This window comes from Marmota marmota, unplaced genomic scaffold (genome assembly GCF_001458135.2).
Source record: "Marmota marmota marmota unplaced genomic scaffold, marMar, whole genome shotgun sequence".
NCBI classification, from domain to species: Eukaryota; Metazoa; Chordata; class Mammalia; order Rodentia; family Sciuridae; genus Marmota; species Marmota marmota.
The window spans coordinates 3,710,224-3,724,896 of record NW_026000243.1 but is presented as its reverse complement, the minus strand read 5'-3'; the positions used below and the strand labels follow the sequence as shown (position 1 = coordinate 3,724,896).

General features: G+C 43.3%; 1 protein-coding gene and 1 long non-coding RNA gene across 7 annotated transcripts in view; one reads left to right on the top strand and one right to left on the bottom strand.

The window, feature by feature from the left end:
• Window positions 1-14,673, top strand: part of Kirrel3 (kirre like nephrin family adhesion molecule 3) — a 557,396-nt gene that overhangs the window by 241,757 nt on the left and 300,966 nt on the right. The window lies entirely within an intron of this gene.
• Window positions 2,187-13,532, bottom strand: LOC125614025. The gene is made up of 3 exons (XR_007344661.1): window positions 12,192-13,532; window positions 8,064-8,198; window positions 2,187-7,619 (listed from the first exon to the last, which is right to left on the bottom strand). It is a non-coding gene; the product is annotated as an uncharacterized LOC125614025 (long non-coding RNA).

Genomic DNA, 14,673 nt, shown 5'->3' with positions numbered 1-14,673 from the left:
GGTGAGGGAGGGAGAGAGGGGTCTGAGATCATTCTGGGATTGTCAGCTTAGGCAACCAGGTAGCTGATGGTGTTAATGGAAGAAGTTTGGGGTGACATGGGAAGGGGTTTGGTTTTGAAAATCTTCAGTTTGGTGTATCTGAAAAGCATGCCAGTGGAGATGTATGTCATTTGAAAGCCAAATGTGGAACCCAGAAGACAGGAGCAGGTCATGGCTAGAGATGTGAATTTGGGAGTCTGGGCTTACTGCCACATTCTGTGTAAAGTGGATCTTGAAGCACCAGGCACAGTTAGTCCCATTTTCCTCTGCACTTCCAGAACACATTGTGCAACCCATACCACATGGTGCTGTATCTATTTGTTTTATGCACCTGCTCCATTACTAAACCACAGGCTGATTAAGGGCAAGAACCCATCATTCATGTTCATATCCCAAATGCCCAATACCACGTCTGGAACATATAAGGTTCTTTTTTAAATTTTGTTTAATAAGCAAAGGAGAATAGAGAATGTAGCCAACATGAAAAGAGTTGGTAGAAGAAAATAAATCTGTGAAGAAACCTAACAAAGAGTGGATAGAATAGCAGAAAGAAAAGCAAAAGAAAATAGTGATATGGAGGAGAGGAAAGGGGGAAAAATCCTCAGGAATGGTAGGGTGACCTCCAACATCAGTTACTAATGGAGGCCAAACAGAGCTCTGTCTCAATGCAGTGACCATTGGTACTGACCCTTCAGGAGTAAGGCTGGGGCTTGTACAAAGACATAACCAACAGCAAGCCTGGCCTCTAGAATTTTCCAATGATTCTCTCCTTGCAAGTCCAAGCAGCCCTTGCCTCAGAGGATGTGTTGTAAAGTTATGGGAACCCAGATGGTACTGAGCAGTGAGGTGATCAGAGGAATCCAAAGAATCACTGGAGGTCAAGCTCTGGCTTTAGATTTCCAAGGAATGGAATTGTCTGTTATTAGTCCATTTATTGTTATTATAATAAAATACTTGAGAATAAATGTTTTATGAAGACAAGAGGTTTGTTTAGCTCACAGTTCTGGAGACTAAAGTCTAAACAATATGGTTCTGGCTTTTCTGAGGGCCCCTCTTGGCTATATCTAATCATGGTGGATGTCATAGTGGGAGCACATACAAGAGGGAGTGATCACACGGAGAGATGGGAAGCCAGAGTGTAGGGATGAACCAGGCTAGCTCTTTTATAACAACCCTCTCTCAAGAACTAACTCAGGGGTCTCACAGAAACTGCTTAATCCCTTCCCAGGGCAGTACTGTCAGCAACCTAAGGACTTTCCACTTGATCTTTCCACTTTACACCTTTTAAATATACCACCACCTCTTAAAACCACCACACTGGGGACCAAGCCTCCAACACATGTCCTTGGGGGACAAACCACAGCCAAACCCGGTAGCTGGAGGGATTCTCAGTGGTTAGACCACCTGCAACTACCTGGATACGTTTTTTTCTTACTTCCTTCATCTCTGATTTTGTCCCCATCAGCTTGTTTTCACGTAGGTGTTTATGAATTTGTGGGAGAAACAAGCCACTGGAAATGGTCAGACCGAGTGTTCACAGTAATGGAGCCAGTTATCAGGGTTCTTTCTTTCCAGTTTCATCTTCTTTGTTCATTTTTATTTTTTCTTTCATCTTTTCCCCCCACCTTCTTGATCTTTCTTCGATAGTTTCAGCTCACGGGCTACATTGCCAAATTCCATTTTGTCTTTTTCTCAGATGTTAAAATGTGAATAAGATGCTGTTTTTAATGACCCAGGAAATTGTTTAGCCTTCATTTTTTCCCTTTTAAGCTGCTATAAGGTATACTGCAAAACTTCCTTTGGAAGTCTGCAAATTTCTTTAGGCAAAGGAGGCTGTTCTGCATCAGAGGAATATTACCACTGTTCAAAGTCAGAGTCGCTGGTGGAGAAACCAGAACATGGGACCTGGAGAGTGGAGGCTGATTTGGAGGGAAATTCTATGTGATCCTCTCAATGGAAGGAGCAGAGGTAACATGAATGCCTGGAATGAAAGGGGGTCCAACTGGGGACCAAGGTCTCTCCCTTAGAAATGCACCACTCACCTAGAATGTACAGCTACACAATGGACACTTCTACCAAGACTTCCCCATCTCCTCCAAGCTGAAGTGAGTGCCTCAAACCAGGTGAACTACTCCCTCAGTCCCCAGTCATTCTTTCAACCTCTACTTAGCGTCTACTCTGTGGCAGATACAATTTTAGATATCAGGAACCTGGCAGACACAGTCCCTGCCTCGCAAAGTCTACACTTTAGCAGGGAAAGTGGCACTCAAACAGTTACTGACATTGTCATGAGCGTTATAAATAATAATATAGCCATTCCCCCTTATCTATGGATCTACTTTCCAAAGTTTCAATTACCCACAGTCAATTGTGGTCTGAAAAATATAACATGGAAAACTCGAGAAATAAACAATTCATAAGTTTTAAGTGACTTTGGTTACAGTATGTTATTATAATTGTCCTATTTTATTCTTAGCTATCATTGTTAATATCTTAGTTTCCTAATTTATAAATCATACTTTATCTTCGGTATGTATTCATAGAGGAAAACACAGTATTATGGGGTTCAGTAGTAGCCGTGGGTTTAAGCATCTACCAGGGGTCTTGGAGCACATTCCAAGTGTCCCAGTGGATAAGTGAGGACTGCTGTGATACACATAGCTAACACTCTTCAGGGACTTGCTGTCTGCCAGGCAATATCACAGGACATAGAGCAGGGAGCCTAGACTAGACAGGAAGGCTGGAAAGGCTCTGAGTCCTTTCCCTTAGCTCCACTGATTGGCCCCATGGGCTCTAATATTCTTCCAAATGTGCACTTTGAAAACCAGGGTCTCGGCCTCTTCTTTCCATCTCTCTCCCTCTGATCAGTCACCAAGGCTTGTCTTGGCTTCCATGGAAACACGTCCTGCATCTGCCCTCCCCTCACACCTCCTGGGCTCCTCTCTAGTCCAGCCACCTATAACTCACACCTGGAATACTCCAACAGCCCTGATCCCCCTGCCTCCAGCCACCTTCCATCCTCTCTGGTCTGTACACCACCCCCAGAACTTTCTAGAAAGACTGATCTTCTGTTCAACATCTTAGTCATTTATTCAACAGACTCTTGCCAATAGTTTTGCCTTCCCCCCAAAGTCAGGTTGCATGTTTCAAAAGAGAAAGTGATGTCAATCATGTCCCTTGACTAAAGATAAAGTCCAGGCTCCTTAGCCTGGCATTCAAGGTCCTTCTCCCAAAGGCCAGCTGTCCAGATTCATCTCCACAATGACCTGTTAATTTACTGCATTCCCACATACACTGCTGCCTTCCTGGGTCCTCTGTCCTTTGGCTTATACCCCACTTTCTGGAACACTTCTGCCTTTCTCCATTTTCTATCATTTTATCAAAATGCTACCCATTGCCAAGATCCCAATCTGATGTCACCTCTTCCATGAGTGAAGCCAGTGGACGTGCTGAAGTAGGCACTCCCATCACTGTATATGCTGCTCACACATACATGCTTGTGCATCATCACGCACTGTCACATGCAAAACACACACCCTGTAAGACCCCCTACCTGTCTGTGTGTATATCTGCCATTGAACAGACTTACCTGTACTCCAGGGGACAGTGCTATGCAACTCAGCCAGATTATCTTGTGTGATCATCACAATCATCTTGTGAAGGAGGCACCATCATGAAGCTCCATACAACAGATGAGATTAAAGAAGTTAGGTGAGTCATATGCATAAGGTCACACAGCTAGGAAGTGGCCAAGTAAAGAATTCAAATCCAGTTTTGGCCAGATTCCATGCATGTAATGTTACACTACCATTCCTAAGGCAAGCATTCTTTTTTAAACAAGTACGCACCCCAGTTGCTCCACATTGTTCTTTGCAGGCAGGGTGCATTTACAATTATATTCCCAGTACCCCACCCAGAGTCCAAAACATCCCCTAGATGTGCAGCAAATACTTCTGAATGAATGAATGGAATTATTATTGGGTACTATGCCAAAGCTTCTAAAACAGAATTGCTGAAATTAGGGCCTAAAAGTCTCTAAGTTAATAATCGTCCAAGGTGATTCATTTACAGCCAGCTGGAACCTGTCCATAGACTGATGTTATAAAACTAGTGTAATGCCACCATTCTATGAAGGGATAAACTGAGGCCCACAGTAGTCAAGAGACTCATCCAAGGTTACCACCCACCTCTCATCCCCAAGTCATCTTGCTGGCTGGGGTTTTTTAGCTTACTCCTGATTTTTAGCCTAGCTGTAAGATAAGATACAGTACTAACATTGGGCAGAAAACAAGCCCATATCTCCATCTGCACTGGCTAAGGGGATCTTAAATTGGTTTTCCTGAATCTTCTCTCCGAGGAGGTCTTTACTGATGGCCTCATCTCAGATAAGCTGAGCAGGGGACAGCCTCTGGGCAGCTGACCTAGAAACTCAAAACCACAGAAAACCATGTCTTTGACCTGAAAGTGCTTTGTTATTGGGTTTTGCTTAATGCAAATCCATCATCTTTGGGATCTCCTTCTTGCCTCTTCAGAAAGGAGCCACGTTGCCCAGCAACCAGCATGTCAGTGATGTGCCAAAGCTGTTGATCAATAAAACTGTAGCTGCCAACCTCTCCCTAAAGCTGTGCTTGCCTGCCTGGTTCTAAGAACCACTGCCTACTGATTTCTTAGTAGCTGGGTAATATATTAGAAAGAAAGTAAGATTTGAAGTTAGACATACCAGGGGTTGATATACCAGTTAAAGCATATACTGGCTAAGTGACCTTGAAAGTTATTTGCCCTCTCTGAACCTCAGTTTCCTCATCCCTATGATGAAAAGAGTCTTATGGAAAAATCTCTGGTTGACTTCCATTTCTGACATCTATGTTCTGTGTCCTGTGCCCTGGGGTGTGAGCGGCTCCTTGTAACCTAAGTTCAGCCCCATAAAGAATACCTGAGTTCTATTTCATGTTGGCCAGTCCAAATTATCAATCTAACTCACTGAGGCATGAAAATAAATCAGAACCACTGAGAGGTTAGGATATGTTATCTTCCCATGAATACTGCTCTCCTCCAATCCCCTGGTTTTGCTTTGATAATAAACCTCCCCTGCATACAGATAGACAGCAAGACTCTCTGGGAAATCCTCAAGAAATGCCGTCCATATGTTTTTGAGTCATTTACACTGAACCCATCATAATATTGTTCTTTGAAGATCCATTTACATTTGTTCTAAAGGCTTATTTTAAAGCTTATGCAAATGAACTAGATTAAGGTTGCATTCTGGAAGCTGAAGTTGGAAAATGGGAAGTTCAATTTAAAGCTTGGTGTAAATAGAGTTTCACATGTGTTCTAAATCGCTCTCCCTTCTTAGCCAAGTGTCCTCCATTCAACCCCCTGATACCCTCAGACCCACAGAGATTCTCTACCAGCGAAACACTAATGGATGGCAGTTAGGGTAATGGAAAGAGCAATGAAATTGGAGTCTAATCTCTCCCTCTCAACTAGCCGTATGGCATTAGACGGCACTTCATTTTCCCAGGCATTAGTTTCTTTATTTGGGACCCACCCAGGACCTCAGAGTTTCCCAAATGTCAGCTAGAGTTCCCTAAGAAGCAGATTCTAGATGGCCCTGCCTAATAACTCATAATCCAAGAGTAAAACCCCAGAATCTGAGTTATCCACATGCTCCCCACCATCAGGATCTCTCTCTCTGCCTCCCAAAATTCGATGATTTATTCCTGAATACCCTTTTCAATTTTATTTCTCTACATGTATCCTAAACTCTACTAGGTGCTAAAAGTTCCCACTTTCCTAAAGCCCCATTTGTGGACTCTTGGATATCCGAGGACTCATGATGAATTTGTTGATGTCTTGTTTGATGAAAAGAAAATTCTTTCATCAACCTCAACACACTAGGATGAGTTGCTGCAATGCGGAGCTCAGCATCTGGCTTCTTGTGAATTGCAGAACCCCTGGAAGGGTCATTGTGCTTGCCCCATGGAAGCTAACAGATGAATCGGAACAGACACAAAAACATTAAGGAAAAGAATGTAAAGACCATAAAGATATATTGTAAAAATTAAATGCATATTAACATTTCAATGCATGCCTAGGTAACAGGTCAGTATCATTGTTAAGGATTTGACTTAGAACTTGGATGTGTTTTCCAAAGAGCTGGGAAATGTAGAAATGTGGAGGAGAAGGTACTGCTCAAACAAAGAAACTATGAAAGAGACAAGAGACCTATGCACAGGAGAGGATGCTCCATCTCTGACCTGAGTTGCCTCTTCCTACTGTTAAGAAGAAGAGTTGACCTGCATTATGTAAACTTGGAGATAGTTTTCTAATCAAATCCTGTGAAAATGAGCATCTTGTGGTGGAAACTCTTTCTTGGCCTGCCACTTTTCCAAGTGTGTTAGTCAGATTTTGGTCACTGTGTTCAAAGTATCTGATAGGAAGAACATAGAGAAGGAAAAGTTTGATTGGGACTCATGATTTCAGAGGTCTCAGTCCATGGTTGGCTGACTCCATTATTCTGGCCTAAGATGAGACAGAACATCATGGCGGAAGGACATGGTAAAGGAAAGCAGCTCAGTTCATGGCAGACAATAAACAGAGAGAGAGAGACAGACAGAAAGAGAGAAAGGAGTCAGGGACCAGAGCACACCCTCCCTGTGACCTACTTCCTCCAACCATGCTCCTCCTTCCTACAGTCACCAACCAGTAGTCCATTCAGATTACAAATGCATGAAATGAATTAATCTGCTGATTAGGTTACAGCTCCCATAACCTAATCATTTCACCTCTGAACATTCCTGCATTAAACACATGAGCTTTCTGGGAACACTTCATACCCAAACCATAACAATCTCACCCAAGCACTATCTGATGCTATTTCCAAGAGCCTTGTCACTTGTTGTACCTTGGGGGAATTCATGGAACAATGTACATCTTCTGCTTGGTGAGTCTTCTTTTTCCAAGAAGCATGACCTCATTTTAATGCAAATCTAGCCACAGTTACCTTCCCTGCTTCCGACAAGAACAGGACATATCAGAACCTAGCTATACAAAACTAAAAATTTATCTGTGTCTTTCAATCCATTTTGCTCCAAGCTCCTAGCCCCTGCCCTTGTCCTTTACTCCATCAAGACACCAGGCACTTTCCTACCAGCTTCTCCTTCACAGCCTCAGTCAAGAGAAGGAAATCTTGCCTTGTTAGTTTTCCCTCCAAAGATAAAAGAGAATGTTGGGAGAGAGCAAAGCTTTACCCATAGTGAAAAATCACAAATAGAAGCAACATGCTTCCTGGGTAGCCCCCTGTGAGTAGGGGGCTTTCATGTCACCCCCAAGTGAGAGCACAGAGTAGGCACTGAAGGCTGAAGTGGCATACAGAGGGACTTTTCTCTAGACAAATTCCAGACCACTGCTGCAGCACCAAAAGAGAATGAATATCATCTCCACCGAATTTAGCAATAGAGCACTTTAATTTCTTTCAACCCTATTTATAAAGCCATATTTTGCACTGTTGCTTCAATTCAGCCCCATCTGCATTTTCTTCCATTAATCACAGTAGAACTCCCCACTGTAGCCTTCATTACCTGCTCAAAATGAATGTGGAGAGAAAACATAATTAGATGCCACTTTAAAAAAATAATATCTTAAAAATAGAGCAATGACTTAAATAAAAAGGGAGGGAAGGGGGAAACACACACACACAATTTGAACTAATGGGCCAAATTATCTCAGGTAAAGCTGCATTTTCAATCAGCATTGGCTTGCTTGCTTTCTCTGCCCCCTATCCCCCACCCATCTAGTGAATCACGACAAATCTAGAGTTCAGCCGGATGGATGATTAGATTTCCTCGTCTCTGCTGGAACAATGAAATATTTCTATAATATTAAACCCGTCAAACTGATCAAAGTGCAGTGTCAAAATTCTAAGTGCTCCTTCTTGTCCAATCCCCTCAGCTCTGGCAAAACGGAGCACGTTTTATTTGCTGGCCCAAAACTCCCCAAGGTTTTTAAAATCTGATGCACGTTACCTGAATCTCAGCGTGGTTGCATTTCTGCTATAGGTATCTGCATCGATGTGGGTGGCAGGAGTATTCATTGTGAGTGGCTTGCCTGCCAAGCACCCACACACTCACAGCTTTTCATCTCATTGCTTCTCCTCACCCCTGCCCGAAACACAGATGTTGTTAATATGCTATCAAACAAAGCAGCCGAGCCAGGTGAGAAGCGGGAAGAGGAGGAACAAGGACCAGTCAGCGTGCTCCACCAACACAGGGACAAACACACTCGATACAACTCTAGAGCTGTTCGATTTACCCAAAGTCTAAATGTCGCAGAGCCTCAGTTTCTCTGACTGTAAAATAAGAGTAATTCACAAATTCCTGCCCGGCCTACCACACAGGTTATCTAGATGAAGAGAAAGCAATTTATGGAGAAGCCCCGGGACCTACCAAAATGCGGACAAATGCATGTCATTATCCATTTCATCTAATGTAGTGTGGGGCAGTCATACATAGAAGTTCCACATTTCACAAGGAGGCTACTCGTGTTTCAAATGAAAACAGTGGAAAAGTTGTTTGGGAGCCAGCCCAGTCTGAATTTCATTGAACTTACATTCTGCCATTTTCTAGCTACATAGCCTCAAACACACTACTTGGTGTTTGTGAATCCTGATTTTCATTTGTACAATAGAGATAATATGTTGCAATGTTATGAGAATTCAATGAAATACATATTTGAACACCTGGACAGAGTAGGCACTTAATAAATAACGACTTAATCATCAAAGGCACTTTGTTTACAACATTGTCTGGAAGAAAAGGAAGCAAAAGACCCCTCAGCCTAGAAGGAGGCTGACACCAATCTGGCCTGGGGATGGGGTAAGAGTCTGTTTCTTTTCTTTCTTCATAAACCTCCTTTCAGTTAATGGCTTCACTAATGCACCCATGAACCTCTCTCCGTGCTTTGGCTTTCTGTTCCTAAGACCTGCTAGTGCTGAAATAGGGACGGACATTTCTGGGAAAGGAAAAGGAGAAAAGGAGCCAAAAATGGGGTGGCTGGGTTGACTTCATTTCTTAACAAATGAGAAACAAGCTCCAGATTTACAGATTAAGTGCTATTAATTACCACCCAGCAAATATTGAACCACAATGTTGCACTCTTAGGAAAAGAAAAAGTTGGAAACTCAGCCTGAATATTAAAGGACTACATTAGTTCTCTATGTAGATTCCGCATCAGATACTGTCCTTTGACACTGAGCATCCCAGTAAGGAACAGCCAGGGCACAGCAAGTGGGACCCAGCAGGGGATCCTCCATGAAGCCCACTTGCATCTGCAGCCCATGCCTGGGAGCCTGGAGATAATGAGAGCCAGATAAGGCAGGGTGGAATGGAAGTGGGGCTAAAGGGGGGCTGCTGGAGGCTACTGTCTTATAAGTGAAAGATACCTTGGGTTTTGTTCCTGAGCGAAGCTGCAGGTTTTGCATGCTTCAATACATAGGAAGATTTAGGAATATAGTCAGCTCTTGATATCTATGAGAGATTAGTACTAGGACCCTCTGCAAATACATAAAGGTACAGATACTCAAGTCCCTTATATAAATGGCATAGTATTTAAATAAGACCCTGTGCACATCCTCCTGTATACTTTAAAGCATTCCTAGGTTCTCTATAATACCCAATACAATGTAAACACTATATAGTAGTTGTCATAGTATAGTATTTAAGGAATAATAACAAGAAAAAATTTGCATATGTTCATACAGAGACAATCTTCTTTTTCAAATATGTTTTGATCTGCAGTTGCTTGAATCCATGGATGTGGAGCCTACAGATATGGAGGGCCAAGTGTACTACATATTTAAAGTTTCCTACCTTAAACAACATTTTGTGTACAGAAGCTTCCTCTACCTCCCCTCACTCAAAAATATCCTCCCACACAGGAGGGTTCTGAGGTAGGGAGGAAACTAGAATGTATCCACGAGTTCTATCTGTTGGCAGCAGGCCATGTAACCCTCCCCACCTGGTGTTATTGTCAGCATGGCACCAGCAAGGAAATTGAGACCCAAAGCCTGCCATCCAGATTCTACCTGTGACCCAGAAGGCTCTGTTCTTTCCCCTCCAGCCCTGCCCTAGATCCCCAGGACTGTGGAGGCTGCCCCCAGAGTCATGCGGGTGCTGGGGTGATGAGGGAGTAGGAGGGCTAGCCTCCCACTGTTTGCCCTCGGTGGCCAGGGCCCTCTCTGTCCTTTGGAGTTAGAAGCTCGCAGTTTACACTCTACTCTGAAGGTGAGTTCCTGCCCACCCCTTCCCTCAGGTCTGGGCCCCAGTCCAGTGTGCTGGCAGCCACCATTATCTGTAAGGCCCGCACCACCAGGAGGACACTCATTTTCCCCTTGGCGAGTTCACTACAGAATTGCCAAAGGGAGAAAATTGGGAAACTTAATATTTGAGAAATTTTAGCCTCCCCTCCCTACCCCCATGAAATCTATATCAGGATGCCACTCCTGAGGATAATGTTTTCTGATGTAACAAATTTTGCTGGCTCCCAGGCTGAATAGGTCCTGCCTCTCTACCCTGCTTGCTGAGAGCCAGGCGAGAACACACCCTTTGAATTCTCTCTCCTGATAGCTTCTTTCTCCTAGTAGCAGCATAGGGTGCTGGAAATACTGAGGGTAGAGGGAGCAGAGTACAGTGATCCCCAACAGCTTCCATCCTAAGGAAATAACCATGAGCTTTAAACCTACCCTGCTTTAGTTTTCTCCTCTGTAAAATAAGGTGATAAGTCCAGACCAAGATTTCTCAACCTTAGCACTATTAATATTAGTTTGGGGACTGTCCTGTGTATCGTATGATGTTTAGCAGCATCCCTAGCCTCTTCCTACAAGATGCTAGTAGCAGGTGCTTCCCATTCCTTCCAACTGTCACAATCAAAATATCTTCTGACATTGTCACATGACCCCAAGAAGGCAAATTGCACCCACTTGAGGTCCCTGAAGATCCTCCCGGCTCTTGAGTTCTGTGGCTGGAAAGTGGCATGTGTGCTCAAAACACCTTAGGTCAAGATGTCACATGTATATCAATGTCACTCAAATCTCAATTTCAGTATTTACATTTTAACTTTTTATAATTGGTCAAATTACTTCACCTTTCTGAGCCTCAGTTTGCTTATCTGCAAAACGGAGATTATACAGCCTATTTTGTAGGGTTGATTGGAGAATTAAATGAGGAAATGTGTGTAAAACTTCTGGCACATGGTATATTGTCCCATATATGGTGCTCTTAATGCTATCACTAGGATTGAAAGTAAACCAGACCATCTGCTCTCTCTAGACAATCTCTCTTGAGACCAAATGCACATAAATGCAAGGAGCCAGCAGCAATAGCTATGCAAAGAAAGAAAACAATAAATGTATGAAACATCTACTTTGTGCTGGGTGCTGTGCTGGGCAGTTTCACAAAAATTCTCAAGCTAAATCAGGGCTGGTTGAGGACTGATAATTGCAGCCATAACTGATGGACAAATTCAAAACCTTGCCAGACTGCCAAGGCCAAGTTCAGAATCTGCAAATACTTGGGTATTTATTTTGCACCTTCAGTATCAGGAATTGTTCCCCTAATTTTTGCCATTAAATTAAGACAATCTATTCATCTGTTACCTGTGATAAATGACATCTATCAGAAGTGGGGCAGCAGGAAAGTAATTTTTAGCTAGATTTGTTCCCTTGCAATGAGTTCATGTCTTCTCTTTGGTTGGATTCTGCCTAAAGGGCAATTGACTTCAGTTCATACAGAAAGAGACAAGGAAATAATATCTGTCCTTAAACCTGAGTTACAGGTTTCGATTTCCGCTTCTGTCTTTTTCCATTTTCTGGGGTCTGACAGCTGCCTGTTACCTCCAAAACTACCTTCCTCCAATAAGCCCCAATTCCCCAATGCACATTACTTAGATCACATCTCTGCTCTGGCCTGCCCCAAGAGAGGTTTTATTCTTCACTGAAGGTATTGATCTGTCGCCAGTTACAGGCCTAGTTTCTATATTAAGTGTCAACAAAGAGTAGGTGGAAGGAGGCTGGAAAAGGGGCCAGCGCATACTTTCTTTTTTTCTTCCTGGTTGGCCATCCCTCAGGACTCTTACGCTGGGTTCTCAGGGATACTTACCAGGGTTTGGCCTTCTCCTTGTCTTTGCCATTATTTCCCCTCCTGCTCAGCAACATTCAGACACAGCAAAAGTTATGGCTACCATTTTTTTTTAAATATTTTATCTCAGATAGCCTTCACAGGAATACCTTGTACAGCTTTTACAGAGAGGATCACCAAAGACCACACCTAGCAATGGGTGGAACTGTTTGCAAACCCCTTCTAGCTCCACATTCCAGTGTGTGTTCCTCGGTCCTGCAGGAGCCAACATGATCCTGTAGGGAAATCTTTTTTTTGCAAGGATAATAAATGTCCCATTAGGAGCCTCTCTGCTGCAGACACTATAATTACTACAGGCAATGCACATTGGCCCTGCCCTTGTCCAGAGCCAGACAGAAGTAGACGAGAAGAGGATGCCACTCCAGCCACAGACACCATCCTGCCTCAGTTAACATTGTCCAGCCCAGCCACCCTTTCTCTTCCACCTGGTGAACTCCTTCCTATTCATCATCCAAAAATCAATTCAAAAATTGCCTCTCCAATGCAAAGTTCTCTCACTTGCCCATTCGTCTCTGCTGCTGTGTATCATTAGCACTTTGACACATCTCTGCTATTGCATATATTATCTGACTTATTACTTTTCATAATTCCCAGCACACAGTCCCAAAAATATCTTAAATGAATGACTAGATTAATGAAAACATGGGGCAGGGGGGATCTCAAGGTAGATAATGAACACAATATTTAAAGCATTTATTTAGAAATGGTCTTAAGAACTTACTATAGATCCTGAAACAAGAACTTTTTTCTTTCTTTTTTTCCATGAAAGGTTGGGAATTCAGGGAAAGAGACAGACCAGAGCCCATTTTCTTCACACCTACTCATTGATTTTCTTTAGTGCAGTGCTTCTCAAACTCCAGTGGCCAGAGAAATCAGGCGTGGCTTAGGTTCAAATTCGGATGCTGACTCAGCAGTTCCAGGGTGGGGCTCCCAGGCAACACCCATGCTGCCTGGGCCACACTTTGAGAAGATGACCCTGATTTCTTCTGTGCTGCATCCTACCTCATCTGAAGTCACTGGCCTGTCACTCTGAGCAGGGCTAGAACGCCCTGGCATCCCTGTGCCAGCTTGGCAAAGCAGATGTCTGCTGGTTTATTTATTCCTTCCCATTATCACCGGGGGAAGAGAATCCGGAGACATGCCACATCTTGTTTACAGCAAGCGTCGGAAAAGTTAAAAGTGCAAGTTAAAAAAAAAAAAATGTATCAGCAGCCCCTTAGAATCACACATATCAGGGAAAAAAGGGCTAAGGGAAATTCATAAAATATTAAATGACACTGTGTCAAGACACAGATAGGGGCAGAACAGTAATTAAAGTAAACAGCACATCAAAACCCTGGCTAAAACCGTTATTTAAATTGAAAGTAAATGCAGGAACTGATCATGTAGCCTTGTATAAATGTGTTTCCAAGAGCCTTTTAAGAATATTAATGATTATGGAACTATAATGGCTGAATATCAATGATTGTTTTTACAGGGAGTGACAGCTCAGAGGGAGAAGAAAAGAATCCAGATAGTTCCAAAGATGCAAACTGGTTTGATCTTCCCAGCACATTGCATCCCTTCAGGGGACAGAGGGAGGACTGGGGAAGATGATTAAGGTGTCCTGAGCTTAGGATGCAGCTTTCTTATAGTTCTAAGGGACGAGGGGCTATTCAGAGAAGGTGCCTTAGCCATGACTGTGTTCTTCCTCCTCATCTGACACTTACTGAGCTCCAACTGTGTTCATGGCCCTGTGCATCAGAGAGCCTACTGTATGCGTGGCTCCAGTGCGTTGTCACCATCTCTAAAAATACTTTCCCACCTCGCTTTAAAGCTTCTGAAAAGTTCTGCCCAAAGCCCAAAGTGAAACTGTAAAGTGCCATAACTGACTTTTCAACAAAGATATTAGAAATTACATATCAGAATTGTAAGGTTGTACTCTTCAGAGGCGAAATGCTCAAAATAGCTCAAGATAGCTTCAGAGCCTGGGGCTCATTTCTTCAATAGCCACAATGGGAGCCTGTCTTCCTCCTTTGACATTGTATTGAAAAGTCTTGCAGTATGTGTGAGTGCAATGGGTGGGTACCCTCTTTGGGGTCCAAAAAAGAAACACTGAAGCACTACTGTTTAATGTAGGGCCCACTCCTGCTGCCTTCTGGTATGCTTGGGTTTCTGGTGAGATAAGTGACTCCCATTTTTCCCTTTCCACTTTGTAGTTCTGTGAGGTCAGTTCTCAAGACTCACCTTGGGCAAAATCTTCATCCCAGCAACTAAAAGTTCACCTTCCTGCAAGTGTCTCTTTAACCTCTCCTCTCTGTGTCCTCCCAGATGGCACCAGCTCAGAGATTGTTCTAGTTCAGGGCTGGGCAGCCCAGGTCCATCTAGACCCAGAATTCCAAGGAAATATATTTATTCTCTCATTGTCTCTGTCTCGCACAGCCTTCCTGAGGCTGCCAGGTAT